Here is a 22,042-nt window from a genome sequence, read left to right on the forward strand (position 1 = left end):
AATGCAGCCATCGCATCTAAGAATCGGTGTGCTGCAAAATAATAAATTTTTGCTTTTGGGTTTAATACTGCTTTAATGCTTTGGGTCTTTATAATACTGCAATTACAGAAAAATACCTTCCAGAAAATCAATGAACTATTAAAGTAGACCTTCAACCCAACCCTACTATATAAACATATATACTTGAATAGAGAGGAAATAAACAACCATACATATCTACAGTATATCCTTGTGACTTTTTCTTACTTACCTACTTTTGTCCTGCCTCGTAGGTCCCCGTTCTTGCACCGCCATTTTTAGTCCATGATACTGTCAACACGTGAGATGAAGCGAGTGATGTCATGTGCTTCATAGCTCAAGTTCAGTATGACAGTCTTGCAAGATTTCACAGTTTACGTATGGGATTTTCCTGCAGGTGAAGGCAATGGCAATATTGCCTTCCCAGGGGCATCTGTGCAGCAGGGGCTCCGTCAATACTGCTTTCAGGGAAACAGGGAAGTGCAAGAAAAAAAGGTGAGTAAAGCAGGAAAACATTTAAAAAACTGGATGATTTCATATCAGCATGCAAAGATGCATGCTGATGTGAAATTTAGATAAAGGGGGGACAACACTGCCTCTACTACACTGAAATTAAAATAAATTAAAAGTTTACAAATTCTAGCAGGAACAACAGTTAACTTTTTGTATTCACAGCATTTTTAAAGAGACAAACCATGAGAAAATGTGCATTTATTGCAGAAATATACTGAATATGTTCCTATTGGTTTTGTAAAGACATACCGTATAACCAAAAGGATGGTGGTCAGTTGAATTGCATCTGTATTTCTCAAGGACTGCAGTGGATACATATAGTATATCACCCATATTTGTTAAAGTGGTTCTAAAGGCTCAAATTATACCTTGTGTGCAGTAATCCCCCACAGCCTCCCCCTCCCAATACTCATCTAAGCCCCCTCTCGATACAGCAATGTGCACTGGAGTCTTGGCTACCCATATGGAAGAAAAATATATTTGAAATATATTTTAAAAATATTCTTCCCAAATATATTGACATATATTTGAAATGCTACAGTTTTGGCCATATTCAATATATTTCAATAAATATGTATATATATATATACTGTATGTTGAAATGCGTTTTTATTACAAAATATATGAAAAATATTTTTTAAAATACATTTCAAATATACTGTATGTCTTTAAAAATACAAATCTACCTTTTTGGAATGCATTTACAAATATATGTAAAAATATATATTAAAATTACTTTTTTATATGTTAAAACAAATCTGAAGAAAATATATAAAAAATATATTTTTTTAAAAATATATGTTTTTTAAATATATTCTTCGGATTTTTTTTAACATATAAAAAAGTCAATTTAACATATATTTTTACATATATTTGTAATTGCATTCCAAAAATGTAGATTTGTATTTTTAAAGACATACACTATATTTGAAATGTATATTTAAAAATGAATGGATACACGAAGCAGAGGATGGGGAGTGCACATGATCAGGTGCCCCCATTGTAAGCTGCCAGGAGCAATAGGCCAGGAACGCTGGCGGAGGACCCCGGAAGAGAAGGATCCTGGCTGCTCTGTGCAAAACCACTGCACACAGCAGGTAAGTATAGACATGTTTGTTATTTTTTTTTTTATTATTATTTAAGCCTTTAGAATAACTTTAAATACCCAGATGATAATATAATGGAGAAAAGTTTACTTACATATTTCATACATATGTTGTGCTTCTGGTATAGCAGCATGGTACAGTGACATTTCCAGAGAACATTATATTTTCTATGTCTTCTCTCTGATTTGCTCACATGAGTTGTTCAGCTTGGGTGCTGACTGCACAAACCGACACTAGAGGCAAAACTTAGAGCAGCATTTTTTTATTACAGCAATATGGGACAACATGAAAGTAAAAACTATACAAGTACATTACAAGACAGCAACTAAACAAAATGCATGGTAACTGAATATAGGGGGCAGGTTCACTTTAGCTGTAAAGTCATGTAGATGATGTTTCCTGGCCTTGGTGAGATACCACTGGGCATTAATTCCAATGTATTGTATACATAGGGGTGGACATGAATTGAGTATTATCTTAGACATTCAGCAAGACTGATAGCTGTACTGCCTGATAGGCAGACAGCCATTAACCATACAAATCTGCATATGAAATACAGTCATAAAACCTAAGTATTTGAAAATATGAAAGTCATATTAAATTTGCTGTTAAAAAACCTTATAGTGATAATTAAATGAAAATATGCTTTATTTTTAAATTACATTAACATAAAAAATAACATGAGTTCATCTAACCATGTAATTATACCTTTGTGAGTAATTAAAAGGATGTGGTGTAGTAGTGTGGTGTATGTAGCCTTGTCTCGCAACTGGAACTTGAATACGCTTTTTTACTAGCATGGGATAGCTATTGCCAGCTTAACCTCTATAATGAAGTTCAGTTGGAGCAAAATACGTCAGCAAGGGGTCTGATGGGGAGTGTAACCATTGTGAAAAATTAACATAAAGAAAATTTGGTGGTGGACATGTGGAGGGTGGACGCCATTCTTTTAGGTTCAGTGACGACTTAAAGGACTCTAGCCTGCACCCTTGGAGGCTGGTTTGGAAAAGAGCAGCCCTTGAGCAGTGTACTTATATTATTATGAGTTCATGTTTTCTTTTCCGCCTGAATGACAGATGTAATCTAATTTGATTAACTCCAATAGTTTTTCAGCAAATTTTTACTACATTTTTAAAATGTTAGGTTTGCAAAGGTGCATCTTATATTTAAAGTATAACTAAAGGCAAAACTTTTTTTTTTTTTTTTTTTTTTTTTTAGTTTTGGATAGAGTGCAGAGGGATTAGAATTCTTGTCAGTTTTTATTGCTGTCTGTGCCTCCATTGAGGAGATTCACCCGCTCTATTTGTCCTGTTTACCATTACCAATGAAAGTGAAAGTAAAAGAAAATCACACATTTTGGGTTGTCCCCAGAAAAGTAATAGAGGGGAAATCTTCCAATGGGGACATTAGTTCTGGTGACCTGGGCGTCCCCAAGGTAATGCAGGGATTTCCTTTCACTTCTTGTTTAGCAATGGGACAGGATGTGAAGGGAAATCTCCGCAATGGAACACAGATGGCAGAAAAAAAAAATTATGACAGGGGTTATAACCCTCCCTTGCTCTATACAAAATGAAAAAAAAATAGTTTTGCTTTTAGTTCTCCTTTAAATTTACATCTTAGTTGTTAAATAGGTTTACAGATTTACATCTTGCTGTATTACTTTTGTGAAATTTTTATTTATTTGCAAATAAACATTTAATACAGGGTGCTTCAATATTTTTTGCAGTGCATTCTGGGCTTTCTGTTAGGGAGCCCACTGATTCTGTCTCACTAAACTTCTAGCAGTTGGTGGGCAAGGTGGAAAGTTGTCCTTTCTCTGATCAAGAATTGAAGACTTTAAAAGTCTGCACTGAATGCCATATATTGTATTTATAGGTCACTAGATAGGTAAATGCTTTGAAGTAGTTGAACAAAAGGCACGGCTCCACATCTGGGTATACCAACACATCTTGAGTATGTACAATCATTTGTACAGGTATTGTCTGTATCAATTTTAATAGACCAACATTTCAGTCTCACAGAGTCTCTAACTCAAGGTACTGTATATAATTGTACTGATAAGTATCTGTAATCTTTTTTGCACAAGTATTTCTGTACATTGAGAAAGGAACATTGTGTGGCCTTGAAAAATTCTTTAACATGTCATCAGGACAACAAGAGACAATTTCCCAACAGGGCCATATGGAGCATCAAAAACCAACCAAGGTGCTAACCTTTTGAGATGAGCACATAACTTCATGCGCTTCATACAAAATGACATTAATTTGCTGTGGAAAACAAGCTAGTAGTGTCTATGGTGCATGTGTGAAAAAAAGCACATGACGTCATTTGTATATGTACGAGGGGTCTTCAAAAAGTTTTCCCAGTTTTATACTTACTGTACATGTTAAAAAAGTGCAGAAATGTTTTGAAGAACCCTCATGTGTGTATATACACACTATATTGCCAAACGTATTGGGACACCCCTCCAAATCATTTTATTCAGGTGTACCAATCACCTCCATGGCCACAGGTGTATATAATCAAGCACCTGGGCATGCAGACTGCTCCTACAAACATTTGTGAAAGAATGGGTCACTCTCTGGAACTCATTGAATTCAAGTGTAGTGCCGTGATAGGTTACCACCTGTGCAATAAGTCCATCTGTGAAATTTCCTTGCTACTAAATATTCCCCGGTCAACTGTTAGTGGTATTATACCACAACAGCAACTCAGCCACGAAGTGGTAGGCCACGTAAAATGACACAGCGGGGTCAGTGCATGCTGAAGCGCACAGTGTGCAGAAGTCGCCAACTGTCTGCAGAGTCAATAGCTAAAGACCTCCAAACTTTGTGTGGCCTTCATGTTAGCACTTCAACAGAGCTTCATGGAATGAGTTTCCATGGCCAAGCAGCTGAATTCAAGCTTTACATCAGGAAGCGAATTGCAAAGCGTCGGATGCAGTGGTGTAAAGCATGCTGCCACTAGACTCTAGAGTAGTGGAGACGTGTTCTCTGGAGTGACAAATCACACTTCTCTTTTTGGCAATCCGATGGACGTGTCTGGGTTTGGCGGTTGCCAGGAGAATGGTGCTTGCCTGACTGCACTGTGCCAAATATAAAGTTTAGTGGAGGGGAGATTATGGTGTGGGGTTGTTTTTCATGAGTTGGGCTTGGCCCCTTAGTTCCAGTGAAGGGAATTCTTAAGGCATCAGCAGATGGAGACGTTTTGGACAATTTTCTGCTTTGGGGATGGCCCCTTCCTGTTCCAACAGTGCACAAAGCAAGGTCCATAAAGATATGGATATAGCGAGTTTGAGGTGGAGAAACTTGACTGGCCCGCACAGAGTCCTGAGCTCAACCTGATAGCACACCTTTGGGATGAATTAGAGCGGAGACTGCGAGCCAGGCCTTCTCGTCCGACATCAGTGCCTGACCTAACAAATGTGCTTCTGGAAGAATGGTCAAACATTTCCATAGACACACTCCTAAACCTTGTGGACAGCCCTCCCAGAAGAGTTGAAGCTGTTATAGCTGCAAAGGGTGGGCCAACTCAATATTGAACCCTACGGACTATGACTGGGATGCCATTAAAATTCATGTGCGTGTAAAGGCAGGCGTCCAAATACTTTTGACAATATAGTGTATATATATACACACACACAGTTGTGTTCAAACGTTTGTATACCCTGGCAGGAATTGTGAAATTTGTGAATGTAGAAAACATTCAGCCTTTACAACCACTTTAAGTTATATGGGGTAATGAAAAAGTTCCAAGGGAAACTTTGCATTTCAATTTAAAAGAGTTTTTTCTTTATGATACTATATTGTGATGCATGCTGGAATAAATAATATGTTTGCATAAATTACCATAACTGCAATCTAACACCACAGAAGATTATAGGGTGAGAATGTCTTCCTCGATTGACTTAATTTCCTGCTGAGGGTATACTTTCCTATTAGGTACTGTCCTAGTTAGGGAGTATGGGAATATAGTGCTTCTTTATTAGGCAGCATTCTTGTTCATGGCATAGAATAAACTGGTAAGTGGTCCAGTTCACAGAATGAAATTAAGTTCTCCATTAAAATGATTGCCTGCTCTCCAGTAATCCCTGGCTCCAAGCCAACCCACAGGATTCACTCCAAGTACTGACTTGTGCAAATTGATTAACTTATTTTTAGTTATGGGCAGATCTCAATTTTCTTTTTTAACAGTCCAGCTTGTCCATACACTACCAAGCCTCCTGACTAGTCCTTCTGTGTGTTGGGCAGCCTAACTTACCAATGGGGAGACACAGGAAATGGAAGCAGCAGGGCCAACCAGGACTTTTACAGGAAGAGTGAGATTTGCATATAATTTCACTTGAATTTTTGGATCTGTTGACCATTTTCCAGCTTGGCCTTGTTTGACTGAGCCTCCTCATTGGTCCTTCTGTGCAATACGTGGCCTTTTATGAATAGGGAGGCTCAGGAGATGGAAGCACAGGACCACTTTGGACTTTTATGGAAAAAGTGAGACTTGCATATGACTCCACTTACTATATCTCTGGATCTATTAATCATTTTCCAACACCACACTGGTAAACCTCCCCATTAGTCCTTCTCTTTGATGGGTGTGTTTACTTACTGCCAGGACCCGGATCTGAACCTGAAGCCTCTGCTAGACGTGTGCTTTGTTTCATAACAAATCAATTTTTAGACACAAATGTGATTTTCGGAGATTCGGATGTATACTAATCTCTGAATGGACCTGGTAATGAATGTCAACAAATCCAAAGCTAAAACTAAAGCTAATAACAAAATTAACAAATGCATTTGTTTCATTCGGATGATATCACATGGTGCAATAGTAGGGTGCAATAGTAGTAGGTCGAGCACATTGGGAAATAAATTAAATTTTCGAATTAGTTTGATAATTCTGAATCCAGTAAATGTGTGATTTATATTGAATTTGTAATTGTTACAGTCAGTTCAACTCCACAGTCTACTGCAATTCTTAGGTTTAAAAAATTCAGGGGCACCGAAGTTTGTATTATATTTATTCTGTTGTGTCCGAAAATACTGAATAGTTTCAATAAATGAACAGCGAATCCACCCGAAAATCGTAACCAAAAACTAATATCGAGCAATCTTCCGAAAAAAAAACTGCTAAATTTTTCGAATCCACCCAGACCAACGGATATATGAAACAAATTCTGAAAATGAATCGGCTCAACATAATGAATGATGAAACAAAGTTCTTCAATGAACAATGCGTCTGAAACAAAACTAAATGAAAATTTCAGGTGTGCACATGTCTAGCCTCTGCTGTGTCTGGTGGTGTCCCTTCCTGCTGAGTCACCTGAGATGCTGGACTGCTCCCTGTCTGATTCCTCAGACAATCTTGCCTTGTGTCTTGTTTCTAGTGAACCCTGAACCCTTTACTAATTCACATGAACTGCCTCATTTAAGCCATGTCTCTGCACTTCCTGCGTGCTAGATTATTGTGCTCTCTTCACTTGGTATTTTGCTCCTTTGTGTACCTGCAGCTGTCCTTGTCTCCACTACCATTCATTATTAACCGTTGGCTTGTTCCTTGACTATGCTTTTGCTTGACCCTAACCTGCAACCACTGGTATTGACCTTTGGCTTGTTTACTACCATTCATTATTAACCTTTGGCTTGTTCCTTGACTATGCTTCTGCTTGATCCCAACCTGCAACCACTGGTATCGACCTTTGGCTTCTTTACTGGCTACACCTCTGCTTGATCCCTTCCTGCTATTATCTGCTACTGGACCCTGGCTTGTTCACCTCCTGATGGGGCGATCCTGAGGACTGCAACCTGGTACTGACATGCAGCAAAATCCAGCTCCTCTATCAGGAGCTTTGGTGAATACCGGTTAGTACTTAGGCCCCACACCTTGGTGAGCCAGTGTCATCCACTAGGGTGGCCTCCTTTGGCACTTATCCAGCTGGTCGGTGGAAACCTCTCTACTGCTATAGCTACTGGTCCCTGTACCTGACCCCTTACTGTGAAACTTACAAATGGTAAGGAAATAGAAGTGCAAAGCAAATCTTGACTTTTACAGGCATAGTAAGATTTGCATATAATTTCACCTACTTGCACCTCTGGATCATTTTAAAATTGCACTTTTCACTGAAGGAAACCTTTGTTCATGAATGTTTCATTGTATATTCAGTTTCACCTGCCTGGGTTTGTGACAAGATTACTTTAAATGAGGTTCTTATTCTTCTTATTATTATACAGGATTTCTATAGCGCCAACAGTTTGCGTAGCGCTTTATAAAATGAAGGTAGATATTACAGTTACAATACAATTTGGTACAAGAGGAAACAGAGGGCCCTGCTTGTTAAAGCTTACAATCTAAGAATATCCCTCAAGTCTTTAAGGTGTGCTTTCCCTGTTTAGAGTCATCCACTGTCACAAAGCAAATGCCTAAATTTGCACGTCTTTACGTCTCCAGTGGTCTGACAAAACCTGTACCTTTAAATCTGATTCCGCAGCTGAGATTTTTCAATCTCTGCCACTGAATCAGTATAATTGGGGATGTCATGCAGAGGATTGTGAACTGCATATGACCTTCGGCTGCTGAGGTAGAAGTGAAGGGAGGTGGCATAGCTGCACCGACATGCTTTATATGTTCTGTGCCAGCTTCCAGAAATGATTCATTCCTTGCCCTGGTGCCTGGCAGATAGGCCGGCATAGGCCATAAATTAAATAATGTGCTGCCTTCAGGCCGGGAGTATTCATTGTCGCCAATATTAATGAACACAGTTTTGTTTAAACATAGTGACTGGGCAAATTGCTTTCCATATGTATTAGAATTTATACTTTCTTAATTATATGAATTTACTAGTTTCCAGAGTGGGCATGGTAGTCATCACGAGTATTATTACAGGCAACTATAACTTCTTTACGACTTGGATTAATTAATTGGAGAAGGGCTATAAACATGTCTTCCCTTTTAAAACAAAACTTTGACACGGTTGGAAATGTTTATGTTCTTCTGTTTTCCTAGTAATACAGCGGAACTGGATATTATCATGCGGTCATGTATTGTTGATGCTATCTGCAAAAAGATGTCACGCTATAGATTGGGAAGGTGAGATACTAAAACTGGCCATACACTGGTAGTTTTTGTGTTAAAAAAAAATGTATTCCTCCATCTATACAAATGAAGGGAATGGAGGAATCCCCACCTCTGGGACATTGTATTTTGACAGTGGCACCCACTGCTGCCAGAATGCACTGATCAGTGGCTACAGTTGACTGGCTGCAGACACTGATTGTTGGGAAATTGTTCGGCATATGCCTTAGACAGAAGTTGATTAACCGCTTTCTGCCTGCCCATAGTAGTTGTACTGTGAGTGGGTGACAGCTCCAGGCCAGGTGAAGTACATGTATGTTGCAATCTTTCTACCTGTGCTGTGATTGGACACAGTACAAGTTTGGCAGCTGATTTTAGCCAATGATTTTGTCTGGAGTGAGCTGATCAGCTGTGTCCAATCACACTCAGACGTCTGACGTCTGTGTTTACAAAACACAGAACTCCATGTAGGAGGAACAGTGATCTGGCTGTTTATTCTCCCTGCAAAAAGCAGCACATATAACACACATTACACATTTGTAGGTACATATTTAACCCTTTGATTGCCCCTAGAGATTAACTCCTTCCCAGCCAGTGTCATTAGTACAGTGGCAGTGTACAGTATAAGCACTGATCACTGTATTAGTGTCACTATAGACGTCAGTGTTAGTAAGTCAGTGTACCTCCCAGCCAGCATCAGCTAGCACCAGATTGCCTGCCATACTATCACTGTCCCACTATAAGTCGCTGATCATTGCCATTACTAGTATAGTGTCATAGCTGCATAAATTACAGTATATATGCCATAGTTTGTAGATGGTATAACTTTTGTTCAAACCAATTAATATATACTTATTGGGATTTTTACCAAAGACATGTAGTGGAACACATTTTGGCCTGAACTTATGAAGAAATGTGATTTTTTTTATTGGGTATGTTTTATAATAGAAAGTAGAAAATATGTTTATTTTTTACAAAATTTTCAGCCTTTTTTCAATTTATATCACAAAAAATAAAAAACCCAGTGGGGATCTAATACCACCAAATAAAAGCTCTATCAACTCTGAGCTTTCATATCTTGCAAGGACAAAAGCAAAAGTAATATAATTATCATATACACAGATTGCCAATACCCTCAATTGCCCCAAACATATGGTAATTATTATAAATTTCCAATTTCCTTTTTCCTGATAGTCATCTCATGTATGGCTATTGTTAAGCCATAGATGGTTCAAATCTCATCTGCTTAAGCAGGGACTGGCTGAAATTCTAACCATCTATGGTCAGGCTGATTGTACCCGTTTAGATTGTTGTATGATTTTGTGATTTTGTTTTGACTTGGGTACATTCAGCATGTTGGATTTGTAGGTAATTATGGCCACTAGCAATAATCACTGTGTCCCCCCCCCCCCCTGCAGGGGTTTCCCCATCAACACTGACTGTGGTAATGGGGGAAACGAGCAATGTTCTTTCCTACAACCCATGGTTGCAGGAAAGGAAATCACATCATCTATGGCATGCCTTAGGCTCCTTTCCCACTAACAGCAGTGTTTACCCCCCCGACCACCCACGTAAAATGAGCCTTAGGGATTCTTCAGATAAATGCTGTGTACAAGGAAATACTTAGCAAGCATACTGTTTTAAGGCTACATAAAATAATAGATGGTTGGGTATCACTGAAACAGCATGGAAAAGGAAATGGAAATGAATACATTCATAAATTAGAGTAAAAAAAATATTTTTCGCATGAATCAGTATGACAGCATTTCTAAATCCCATTATATTTTTTAGTACTTTCGTGCCATGAATAAACAACGCTGCTCTGATATCTTTCATGTCACTTATATACAGTACAGGCAAAGATGACATGCTCACTGGCAACCAGGTGCATTGTGGGTGTTTGACATCATTAAATTAAATGACCCCCTACTTGTCATACACTGTATGTCTCACAAGAAAGATCTCTTTCCATTTCTTGTCATATTGATAGTATAGTCCCTTTTGGTATTATTAATTTTATTACAATACAACCTCAGTATGAAGAAAATATTTGTGTAAACTCAACATTATGAAGACATCACATGCTGTTTATAAAGTCAGAATGCATTTTTTTCCCTGGGTAGTTTTAAGATTAACTCAAGGCAGAAGGATACATATTTATAAAGCTAAGTATTTATTAACAAATTATACTTTTGTAATGCAACTAGTGTAAGCAGGGCCATGGTTAAGGGGGTAGCATCAGTCTTCCTGTATAGGGCCCAGGCCAGCTGGGGGCCCAGGCATATGGATGAATTGGATGTGGGCAGAGATGGTGATCGGCATGTTTGGGGGAGCAATTACTGGAACAGATCCCCTGTATGGCTCTCTCTGCAGCAGCTGAAAGCTAGCTTCTTCTCTCCCCCCCACTGCTGAAGCAGAGAGAGACAGGGGATTAGTCCCAGTAATTGCCCCTCCTATTGCTCGAAAAACCATCCCTTCGCTCCATACATTTCTCCTACAGCCTAGGTCCCCCGTGTGCCCCCGCCCTCACACTACTACCACATTTCCTCCTCCCCTTCCCACCGACAACTTTAAGCACACAATAGGATCAATCAGGATGGAGAGTGAGGGAAGGGTCTAGTAAATATGTCACATTTACCAGCCCTTTCCTTTCCTAAATGAAAAGAATGAGTGACCAGTACTGATCACTCACTGTGTTCATTCATAACTGGGTTTTGTTTTATTTTCTCTGGGGGAAGGGGTTTTAGGGTTGGTTTTATGGGGCCCCGTGGTTTCTAACAACAACCCAGAGTGTGAGTGCCTTTGACTTGGTATCAGCCTCCAGCATCCCCTGTACAGCAACACTTAGACTGAGAGAGGCAGGGGTAGGAATGGAAGCCAATCAGGTGTGCTGCATGCAAATATTCTGAGAATAGAGTGAATAGAAGAATGACCTCATCAGTGTGTTCCTGCTCTTTCACTGTCCAATCAGTAGGCTGGGAATAAAGAGAGGACACCATGGTATTCCTTTATGAAGTGCGGTTCTGTAAATCTCAGGACTGGATCGACAGAACAGCAAATCATTTGGCAGGAAAAAAACATTTATCCAGAATTGCAGTAAGCCATGACAATTATGACTACAGCTCCCAACTGTCTCTATTTTGGGATCAATCCCTCTATCCTTCTATCCAAGATGTCCCCAATTTTAAAATGATATATATATATCTTATTAAAAAAATTACCTTTTTTATTGTCAAAAGTGCTATGCTGCACACTAAACCTTGTATCCAACCTGTAGAGAGTCAGCCTGAGGCAGGTTTAGGAGGGGGTTAATTGTAGATGGCAGGTACTTTCCCTTTAGTCCTGTTCATTAAGCAGCTGATCAAAGTCGCTGGTTGATGGCAGTTTTGCTGTCTGTAGTGAAGAGACCTGGATGTCTCGATAATCTGACTTTGACCTGCTGGGTGAGCTTGCTATTTCCAGAGACTTTGAAATATTGTGTATGCTGGGGCTGGGACGCTGAAAGTTATTCATGTAATACTGTGTTGTACTTATGGAAAGATTTACCTGCCGTGTTTAAACTGAAGCTTAAAACAGTCACTTTTCTGTTTACTGATAAATAAAGTGGTTTTTAAGTTTATTGAACTGTCTGCCAAGAGCTTGTTTACCCATCCAATCCCAACAAACCCTATTTTACTGCATTTGTATTTTGAAAAGCCTGTATAAGGCCTCTTTTACACAATGGTAGTTTCTACCTCCCACTGGAAAGTGATCTGTGTTGGATTGCTTTTCAGGTAGCAGAAGAATGGGTTCCAGGCAGGAGGAGATCATGCAAGTACCTGAATGTGTGTGTTTTCTTGGGATTTTCTCTCCATCAAACAGGAACTTGATATAGAAACTTAACAAACTAAGCACTTGGCTCATGGTTGCAGTGAGGCTGTATTGTCTTCAATGGACAAGTGTGATGGGCAGTGGTACCTGTGAAACTGGACATGTCAAGGGAAATTTGCCATAGTCACAAAGAAAAGCATCACAGCCACCACATGTGTATGGTACCCTCTGGTTGCATGTTTTAATTGGGCAATTAACGGCTGTAGAACTGCAGCTCTACTGCGCTTTGGCCACCTTAGTGAAAAAAAGCTTCTAGGAAATACAGAGGTAAAAATGTACTAATCAGTCTCTACATATTTTTTTGTGATCCATATAATCCGGGGGGGGTAGTAGGGAAGTATCCTTTGCCTACGTATTTTGTGCAAAAAACTTGTCCCTCTTTATCTCTGTAGAAGATTTGGAGGTATGTATCATTGTAAGCAAAATGGCTGATCTCCCCTAACTGGGCTGAGCTGCTTGAAGTGATCCTGACATGGAGCCTATTTTAACTGCCAATTCACCTTGGTCTTTCTATTTGTGTCCATCAGTGCTTAAAGTAGATTTGGGTATCATCAACAATTTACATTTTTTTAAATAATATACTTTTTTCACTTTTTTTTGTCCTTTGCTGCAGCACTGCTGATCACCTGCAGCCCCAGCCAAGACCTGTCCATTCCCAGGGGGTAGGTTTTCTGGATGGTGGAAACTGTGGACCATGCTTTGGAAATTGCCATTGGCATGGCCTCTTGTGACTCCATCTGGAGCCCATGTGACAAAGTGGCAATGGAGAATCACATTTGTGAGACAAGGACACAGTATTCTCACCCTAAAGAAGGACCTACATGATGGGACCAAAAAATGTTGTTTGAATGAAAGCTGCAAATTTAACCACTTGCTTACTAGGCACTTTTACCCCCTTCCTGCCCAGGCCAATTTTCAGCTTTCAGTGCTGTCGCACTTTGAATGACAATTGCGTGGTCATGCAACACTGCACCCAAACAAACATTTTTTTTTTTTTAGACAGAGCTTTCTTTTGGTGGTATTTAATCGCCACAGGGTTTTTTATTTTTTGCTAAACAAACTAAAAAAGACTAAAATTTTTTAAGAAAAAAGTTTTTCTTAGTTTTTGTTATAAAATTATGTACATTTTCTCCTTCACTGATGTGCGCTAATGAGCCTGCACTGATGGGCACTGATAGGCGGCACTGATGAGGAGGCACTGATAGGTGACACTGGTGGGCATTGGCAGGCATCACTGGTGGGCATGACAGGCATCACTGATGGGCACTGAAAGGCAGCACTCATATATGGCACTGATAGGTGTCACTGATAGGCGTCACTGACTGTCACTGATAGTTGGCACTGAAAGGCAGCTCTGATGGGCACTGATGTTCATTGCTAGGTACTGATATGTGGCATTGATATGCACTGATGGGCACTGATATGTGGCATTGATATGCACTGATGGGCACTGGTATGCGGCATTGATGGGTACTGACAGGTGGCACTGATGGGGCTACACTGATCATCAGGGAACTGATGATCAGTGTAGATGTCCCCTCTGAGGAATTCTGCTTACCGGCTCTCCTCTCCTTACGCACTGTCAGCATGAGGAGAGGACTACCGATAACCTGTATTTCCTGTTTACATGCGATCAGCTGTGATTGGACACAGCTGATCACATGGCAGAGTCATTGGCTCTTTACTGTGATCGATGATCTGCTGTGTCCCAGGGCCATATTTCCTTATATGGCGGGTGGAAGGCGGTTAAAGATGTAGACGGTTGAAAATGTAGAGGGCCTCACTCCCCAATAGCATAAATATGCAAGCTTGACTAAGCCAAGCATGGATATTTGTAGCATTACCACAGACAGATTTATCTGGGGGTGGTTAAACTTTCGCTACATATCTGACTCCCCTCTAATGTCCTTGTTCAGACTTCACCTGCATAAATTGGTTACTGTTTTTATCAGTCAATGTTTGTGTCTCCATCAGTACGTCAATTTTTGTCTACGTCTGAGCATTAGATTATGTCTGCCTATACACCCACCAGCCATAAGTTTATGACCACTGACAAGTAAAGTGGAAAACATTGATTATTGCTTCTCAGCCTTTTGTCTAAGATCAAGTGTAGTATCTGTTCTTATCAGTTTTTGGGAGGGAATGCCAGTGCCTTCTTTTTGGTGGGGGTGCTGGTTAGTACTTCTTCTGATGTAATTAGGGGGGAATGGTTAGAATGGTGGGGGAGCTTTTTCCTCCTGGGTTGATTCTGGCTTGGTGTACCAGGCTTGTCCCTGGTTGTAGACAAGGCTCTCCCTAAGCTTTCTAAGTTCTGATGCCTTTCTGTTAGGGATGGGGCTGAGAAAGAACCCTTGGTGTATGTGCCCCTGGAGTGGCAGTCCAGGGGTACCGAAATTTTCACGATGAGGAAGCTTACTTTGAGTTTTAGGCACCTTGGTCACTACACCAGTCACGCATTTTTTCACACCTGACTCTAGGGCCAGGCCTTTTGACCAGAGGAATTTTTTATTGCTGGCTGAACGGCCTGCCATGGTTCTACAATATGGCACTAAATGCACTTATCCACTTCCCCCTCCCCTTTTTTTCATGTTTGTTTGTCACTTGCACCTTTTGCGCAGCACTGTATGCACTTTTCACTTTCCCTGATTAGTAGGGTGTAGGTCCTCGTGCCTGCCCTGAAAGTCTTGGGGGGGGGGGGATAGGCAAGTGGCCTTTTGGTCAGGGTCTCCTTCTCTCATAGGATCTCCTTTCAGAAGAGCCCCACTTAGCACTCGGGGTGGCCTTGCTTCAGCAGGCCTCCTGAAGAAAGGGGTCCACCTGGTTTCGGCCGGGTGGATCTAGTAAGTGCCTCAGTGCCCGTCAGGAGCCTTTCTCCCCAGGAGATCAGGGCTAGGGCCCTTTCTCTTTCAACACAACAGGTTCAAGGTATTTCCTTGGCTTCCAAATTATCCAGAAAAATAAGCCCAATCCATGGAGGTCCCACCTTATAACTTAACAGGACTTAAAGGACCTGCTACTTATGGCTTGGTGCTCTATATCACATTATACCTTCAGAGGTTTAGTAGCATCCATGCTTCAACTAGTCAGAACTCTGTTGGTGGCAAAAGGGGTGATCAGAAAGTTATTGGTTGATTTACTAAAGGTAAATATACTGTACACGTGGACTACAAGTACAGTTGCTTTAAATCCGAGGGGAAGCTCTGAAATGATTTCTTTCATCCAATCATGTGCAAGCAAAAATTATTGTTTTCTTATTTTCCGTGCATGTTTCTGTGCAAGTTCCTCCCAGATCTAGAGCAACTGCACTTTCAGTGTACTTGGAGTGCACAGCCTATTTGCCTTTAGTAAATCAACCCCAGTGTGTGTATACTGTTTGTGTGTGGGGTGTGTGTGTATATATATATATATGTGTGTATGTGTGTGGGTATATATATATATATATATATATATATACACAAATAACCACCTGAACATACTGGACTGTATCCATGTTTAAATACCAGTCATTTTAGGAATGCAATACAAGTCATGTCAGAAATGCAATGCCGCCCTTATTTTGAGTCAGGTATAGGGAATGTATTTGTCATCATATTGGCATGGCAGCTAGGCAAGTTGCATTTTCAGAACAAGAGGCCAGAAATTGCATATTACATTTATCTCATGGTAGGAACCAAAAAGACAACTACACCTGCGGTCTTCTGCTTTTATGTTGACCATGGAAAGTCTTGTTGAACCCTTAAAGGATAAGTTCACTTTTTGATGAATAAATAATAAATGCACAATTTTTTTTTGCAGGTAAAAAAATGAGCATTTATTTTTTTTGCTGCAGGAGCCTGGAAAGCTTTGCACCAGCGATCAGCAGATCACTTGTTCCATGCAGAACTCCTGCAGATCTGTCAGTATATCTGCTTGCTGTATAGGATGTACAAGGAAGCAGATATACTGACAGCAAGAATCAATGAACTATCATGGTGCTCCATAGTGCCATGGTAGTTCATTGAGAACTACAAGCCGACAGCTGCTAAGGCTGTTGGAACTTGTAGTTTCTCATTCACAGAACACAGTGAATAAGTGACGTGGCTGGGAGGGCGGATTCCCTCACGGCCATGTTTTTTAAAAATTTGACAGCTAGTGGGCAGGAGAAGTTCCCCTGCTAGTGGGGGATCGGCAGGGAGTGGGGGGCGGTGCTTTCATAATATGTTACATGTTACACCTTGAATATGGGTGTAACATGTTATGAAAGGTGAACTTATCCTTTAAAGCCTAGTTCTGGGGTCTGTACTTCCCCCTCTCCAAAATCATTCCCCCTTCCCTTGTGTACCTCACTGATTATAATTCTTGATTTTCTATATTTTTAGACTTACCTTTTCTAAAGTCTTCAGGCCTGTCAGGTAACAGGCCTGGATAGAGGGTCTTTTTCATCTCAGGCTCTTCTCTGTGCTAAACATACTAAAGCAGACGGTAGTGCAGATGTAATGACGTTAGTGCCACTTTCTGCATCAACACAGTGTGAATAAAGTGTGCCATGGTGATGCCACTTCAGGGGGCAGGGATATGATGCCCTGAATTCACAGTAGAGGCCTTAGTCTTGATCCCTGTGATCTTGTGGCAAAGAAGAGTTACTGCAGGGGACAGCTTTGGCTTGTAGATGAGTGTTGCTGCATGAACTGATATTATTTAAACACCTGGGGACATTTTAAAAAATTAAATTGTAGCCTTCAGTTGGGCATAAATCTCTCTATAAACTTCCAAAGAATTTTCTAGTCTAGCATATTATTATTGTGGTAGTGTATTATATAGTAATTTGTTACAGTCAAAATCTAAGAAGTGTTGTATACTGTCCAGAACAATGTATTTTAGCAAATGGAAATAAAGACAAAGATTCTGGAAAGTCATTGTCAGATATTGTGCGAATTGTTCCTATAGCAACAGACGGATGTCACGTAGTTTGTTTTGTTGCTATTGTCTTCCTTGTAGACAAACTATCATGTTAATTGCTGGCGGAGCATACTGGGGCTATAAGTGACCTTGGAATGCAATTAAGTGTAATGCAAAATAGGAAGAGAGAGTAATTGGATGGAACTTTGAGCAAAGTCAACATAAAGTCATAAAATGGTAATCAGGAGTAGAGGGAGACTTATTTCATATTCAAAAAATGCCTTCACTATTTGGATCTGTAGAACTATTACAAAGTCACACAGAAGGTGTGATCAAATTAATTGTATTTGCTAGTTCATCGTTGGATTCTGATATTGAACAGTAGCCCTTGAACTCAAGATGAAATGCTACTTTTTTCTCCTCTTTTTATTAACATATCACAAATGCTAAAGCAAGCTGAGTAATGGTTTAAAGTTCAACGAAAGTGAAAGTAATTTTCAACATATGGAGGATTTATATTTATTTAAAAGGTCATCTAGCATTTTTCGATGTAGCTGATCTATTCCAAATAATGATTAGCATTATGGTTATTGCTCACATAAGTCTTCGTGATTGATTTTTGAGATTGAGTTGCAATAGGAGTGTATGCTGTGTATTATAGATAGGCTTCAGCAAGCAGTCCAATTGCATAGTGTTAAATAGCTATTTTTGTTTCAGCAGACTAAATCCATTTATGAAAGTTATTCCATCATGATGATTTACTGGGTCTAGAAAGTCTAGAGCTGTGCTCTGAATTTACAGGCAAGATGATACCCAGTATGTAGCACATCATGCATTATAGCAGAGTAGGGCAAACCGTAGTGGTAAAACAGCATGTGGGCTATAGGAATAAGCAGGGTAAGAAGACTAGTGTTTGTCACTGACTTTTTTTTTCCTTTTAAATACCAGTGAATAAAGAGTTGCTTTTGAAGAGCTAAGCTACCAGTAGTCTTTGAGATCAGGAACACCATGCTTTAAAAACTTGCCAATCTCTTCTGGAGCCCAGAATCGCCGGAAATCCTATTATGCAAATTTAATACTTCCCACTGCAACCTTCTGCACTTTATTTTTGGGCTTCCAATTATATATCAGAGATCAATATTAAGTCAAAGGTATGGGGAAAGGAGTGTTTGGATTTTTTTTTATGTGAACTGTTAGTAGATTGCATTCTTTTATATAATGTAAACTATTAAATATTAGACATTTGTGCTCTCACAAACTTCACCCACTACCCAGCTGCTGCTCCTCGGTGTATATCTGATACACCAAATATATAGGGGTGTAACTCCATAATCAATTTAGAATATATAAACAAATAGGCTGGACATCGCTGGACGTCTACATGGACGACGTGACGGTGTTCTGTGCCAACCAGCGCTCCATCGACCTGCTCGTCCAGACCTGCGAGGACTTCGGCCAAGCTTCGGGGGCAAAGGTCAACTGCGGGAAGTCGGAAGTCATGCTCTTCGGAAAGTGGTTCCTGCCTTCTTCTGCATCCATGCCCTTTGGCATCAAGACAGACTTCATGAAGATTTTGGGAGTTTGGTTTGGTGCCGAGGGCGCAGCCCTGAAGTCTTGGGAGGAGAGACTGGCCAAGATGCGCCAAAAGTTTGGACTCTGGAGCCTCAGAGACCTCACCATCGAAGGGAAGACACTGGTACTCCGCAGCGAGATTCTCCCTGTGTTGCAGTACCTCGCCCAGGCCTGGCCCCCCCGGGTCAACACCTGCAAGGCCATCACCAGGGCGGTGTTTCACTTCATCTGGGGCTCCAAGATGGACAGAGTGAAGCGGGCAGTCATGTTCAAGGAACCCCTCAAGGGCGGTAAGGGCGTGCCCGACATCGCCACCCAGCTGAGGGTGTTCTTTGCTTGCAACTGCGTCCGCAGAACTTTGCCAAGACGGACTATGGACTCTGGCGGGAACGCAATGTCTCGCTTCTTCCTGTTGCCTCTCTGGAGGTCCCTGGGGTGGGACACCTGGGATAGTTCCATCCCCTACAACTGGGACACTCCTTGGTTCTACTTGGATACCTTCAAGTTCATCAGGGAGCAAGGGCTGCAGGGAGTCAAGCCGGACTTGTGGAAGCCAAAGACCATCTACAAGCTCATCCGAGCCAGCGACATTTTGGAGTCGGTTCCAGGCCTGCCTTCAGACACCTGCAAGGTGGTCTGGAGGAATGTTTCTTCTAACATCCTCACCAACAGGCACAAAGACCTGGCATGGATGGCTATCCAGGGGGGACTGCCTCTCAGGACATTTATGCATGCCAGGAACCTGAGCAGATACAGACACTGCCCCTTCTGCATCACCCATGAGGAAACGTCCTATCACGTTTTCTGGGAGTGCTCATTTGCTCAGGCCCTGTTGGGGGCCCTGGAACCTGAACTCAAGGACTTTGTGCCACAGACAGCCATCACTCACTTTGGGGTTTTGAATGGACTGTTCTGTGGAACTTTTTCTTTGGAGGAAATTGACGGCGCCTGGCGGGTGCTGTGCTGTTTCAAGGACGCTTTATGGTGCGCCAGAAAGCGCCTCACACTCCAGCGGGAGAGGATGTCCATTGAGGACTGCCGCAGACTGATCCTCAGTCTGCTCAGAGACTATTCCTTGTTGGACTTTAAGGAGGAAGAGGACGTCTGAAGATTTCCCCCTTCCCCCTACTCCCCCTTGCGTGTCTTTGTCCCTTCAATAAAGCTTCGGGCCTGTGTTTCCCCCTTCCCTCCCCTTCCACCCCCCCCCCCCCACACACACCCGATGCCTATTGTTGACAGTGTTTTTCTTTTCAGTTATCGTTTTCGTGCATGACATAGTGACTAGGAAATGTATATCGTATTAGGATGCTACAGTTTTTGGGGTAAGCGGCGTCATGCATGACGTGGTGATCCGGGGGATTCATCCTCTGTGCACATCACGTCAGGCATCATACCGCTGAGCGAATGTATTTATTGGCCTGAATGTATTTATCGTATGTTTGGAACTGTATTGCTATGTGGTGCGCTGCGTCGCAGTACAGGGTGAGATGTACCCCGATTACACGTAACATGTTGTTTTTGATGCTTCTGCAATAAAAGTATCTTTTCAATCAAAAAAAACAAATAGGCTGGACATCGCTTCTCGGCCTTTTGGCTAAGATCAAGTGTAGTATCTGTTCTTATCAGTGTCCAGTGGGGGTGCTCCCGGCCATTCTAGCTTTGCGGGGATGGCTGTTGTATAGTACCCTCACTGGTATGATGGGGGTCCGGAAGGCTAGTACCGGAGAGACAGAAATCGGGGAGCGCCACAAGTTAAGCTGGGGCCCTGGGAGTAATTACCCTGAGAAAACTGGAAGGACCCAGTACCTCCTGATTTGAACGGATCTACCTTGGTCTGGCCAGGGGCTGAGGAGGCAGAAAGTCCGCAAACTCAGTGCCCCCTGAGTAGATGCTCTCAGGGGTGCCACTAGTAACACCTGGGTGTGGGACCCCACTGTGTGAACATGGCACATGGTCACTGTTTTTACATTCTTTTTGCACAGTGCCCTAAGGACCAGGCCTTTTGGCTAAGTCCAGGGCAATTTTTGCTACGGGCCTCAGGGCCTGGTCTGTGCACAATTTGGCACGGTACCACTTTTTATTTTTATTTTTATTTTTTTATTTATTTAATTTAACACCTCCCACGTTTGTCACTTTTTCTTTGCTTATGCATGTGTTTTCACTGGATGGTAGGGTGTGGGTCCTCGGGCCTACCCTGAAGTCTAGGGGGAGGATGTGTGGCCTTTTGGTTTCTTCCTCCCCTGATCCCTAGGGGGCTTTTCTTCGGGAGAGCCCCCTGACCAAGTACTGAGTGTCCGGCTTCGGCTGGACACAAGGAACGGTGGTCCACCAGGCCTTTTGGCCAGGAGGACCAATTGGGAAACCTTGTCCCCGTCAGGAGCTTCGTGCCCCGGGGGATCAGGGTAAGCGGTCCAAGCCCCTTTAGGGGTAGGACACAAGCACACCCCTAAGTGCACTTTTTCGTGTGGTGTTTTGCACTTGCACTTTTTTTGTGATTCACTTACGGGTTTTTTCGTTGTAGTTTGCACGTTTGCGGACTTAAAAAAAAACAAAAACAAATATAATGTGAGTGCTGTAATTGTGATCATATATACATAATACTGTAAGTGAAAATGAGAATGACTGGTATTAACCCTTAGCCAGTGCCACAAAGCTGATATAATTCGTACAAATTATATATTGATTGATTATATATTATATATTGATTATAATAATGAGTGAAAAGTCTTGTGCCAAATGTTATAAATCCACATAATGATCAATCCTTGTTATTAAAAACAAACACTCTTCAGTAACCTTATTGTGCTAACTGGAATATAAGCTGTATAAACACCACCAATATTCCATACAGGTTACCTTCCATGCCGTCCTTTTTTAATGTGCTCACTAACCAAAAGTACTTGTGACCTCTTATGTATATAGGAAAAATCACAAATGTACTTCAGGAATATAACATTCACTCCCTTCAGCCTGTTGTTCCATAATGCCAAGGAGCCTTCAGTAACCGTCCGATCTAA

General features: G+C 41.3%; 2 pseudogenes; both read left to right on the forward strand.

Annotated features, from left to right (window-relative positions):
* Positions 1–14,652: 14,652 nt before the first annotated feature.
* Positions 14,653–14,788, forward strand: LOC149451587 (U2 spliceosomal RNA; annotated as a pseudogene).
* Positions 14,789–20,599: 5,811 nt separating this feature from the next.
* Positions 20,600–20,715, forward strand: LOC149451588 (U2 spliceosomal RNA; annotated as a pseudogene).
* The last annotated feature ends 1,327 nt before the right edge of the window (positions 20,716–22,042 follow it).

Source organism: Staurois parvus, unplaced genomic scaffold (assembly GCF_062004578.1).
Source record: "Staurois parvus isolate SC_StPar_1 unplaced genomic scaffold, SC_StPar_1.0 ptg000530l, whole genome shotgun sequence".
Taxonomy (NCBI): domain Eukaryota; kingdom Metazoa; phylum Chordata; class Amphibia; order Anura; family Ranidae; genus Staurois; species Staurois parvus.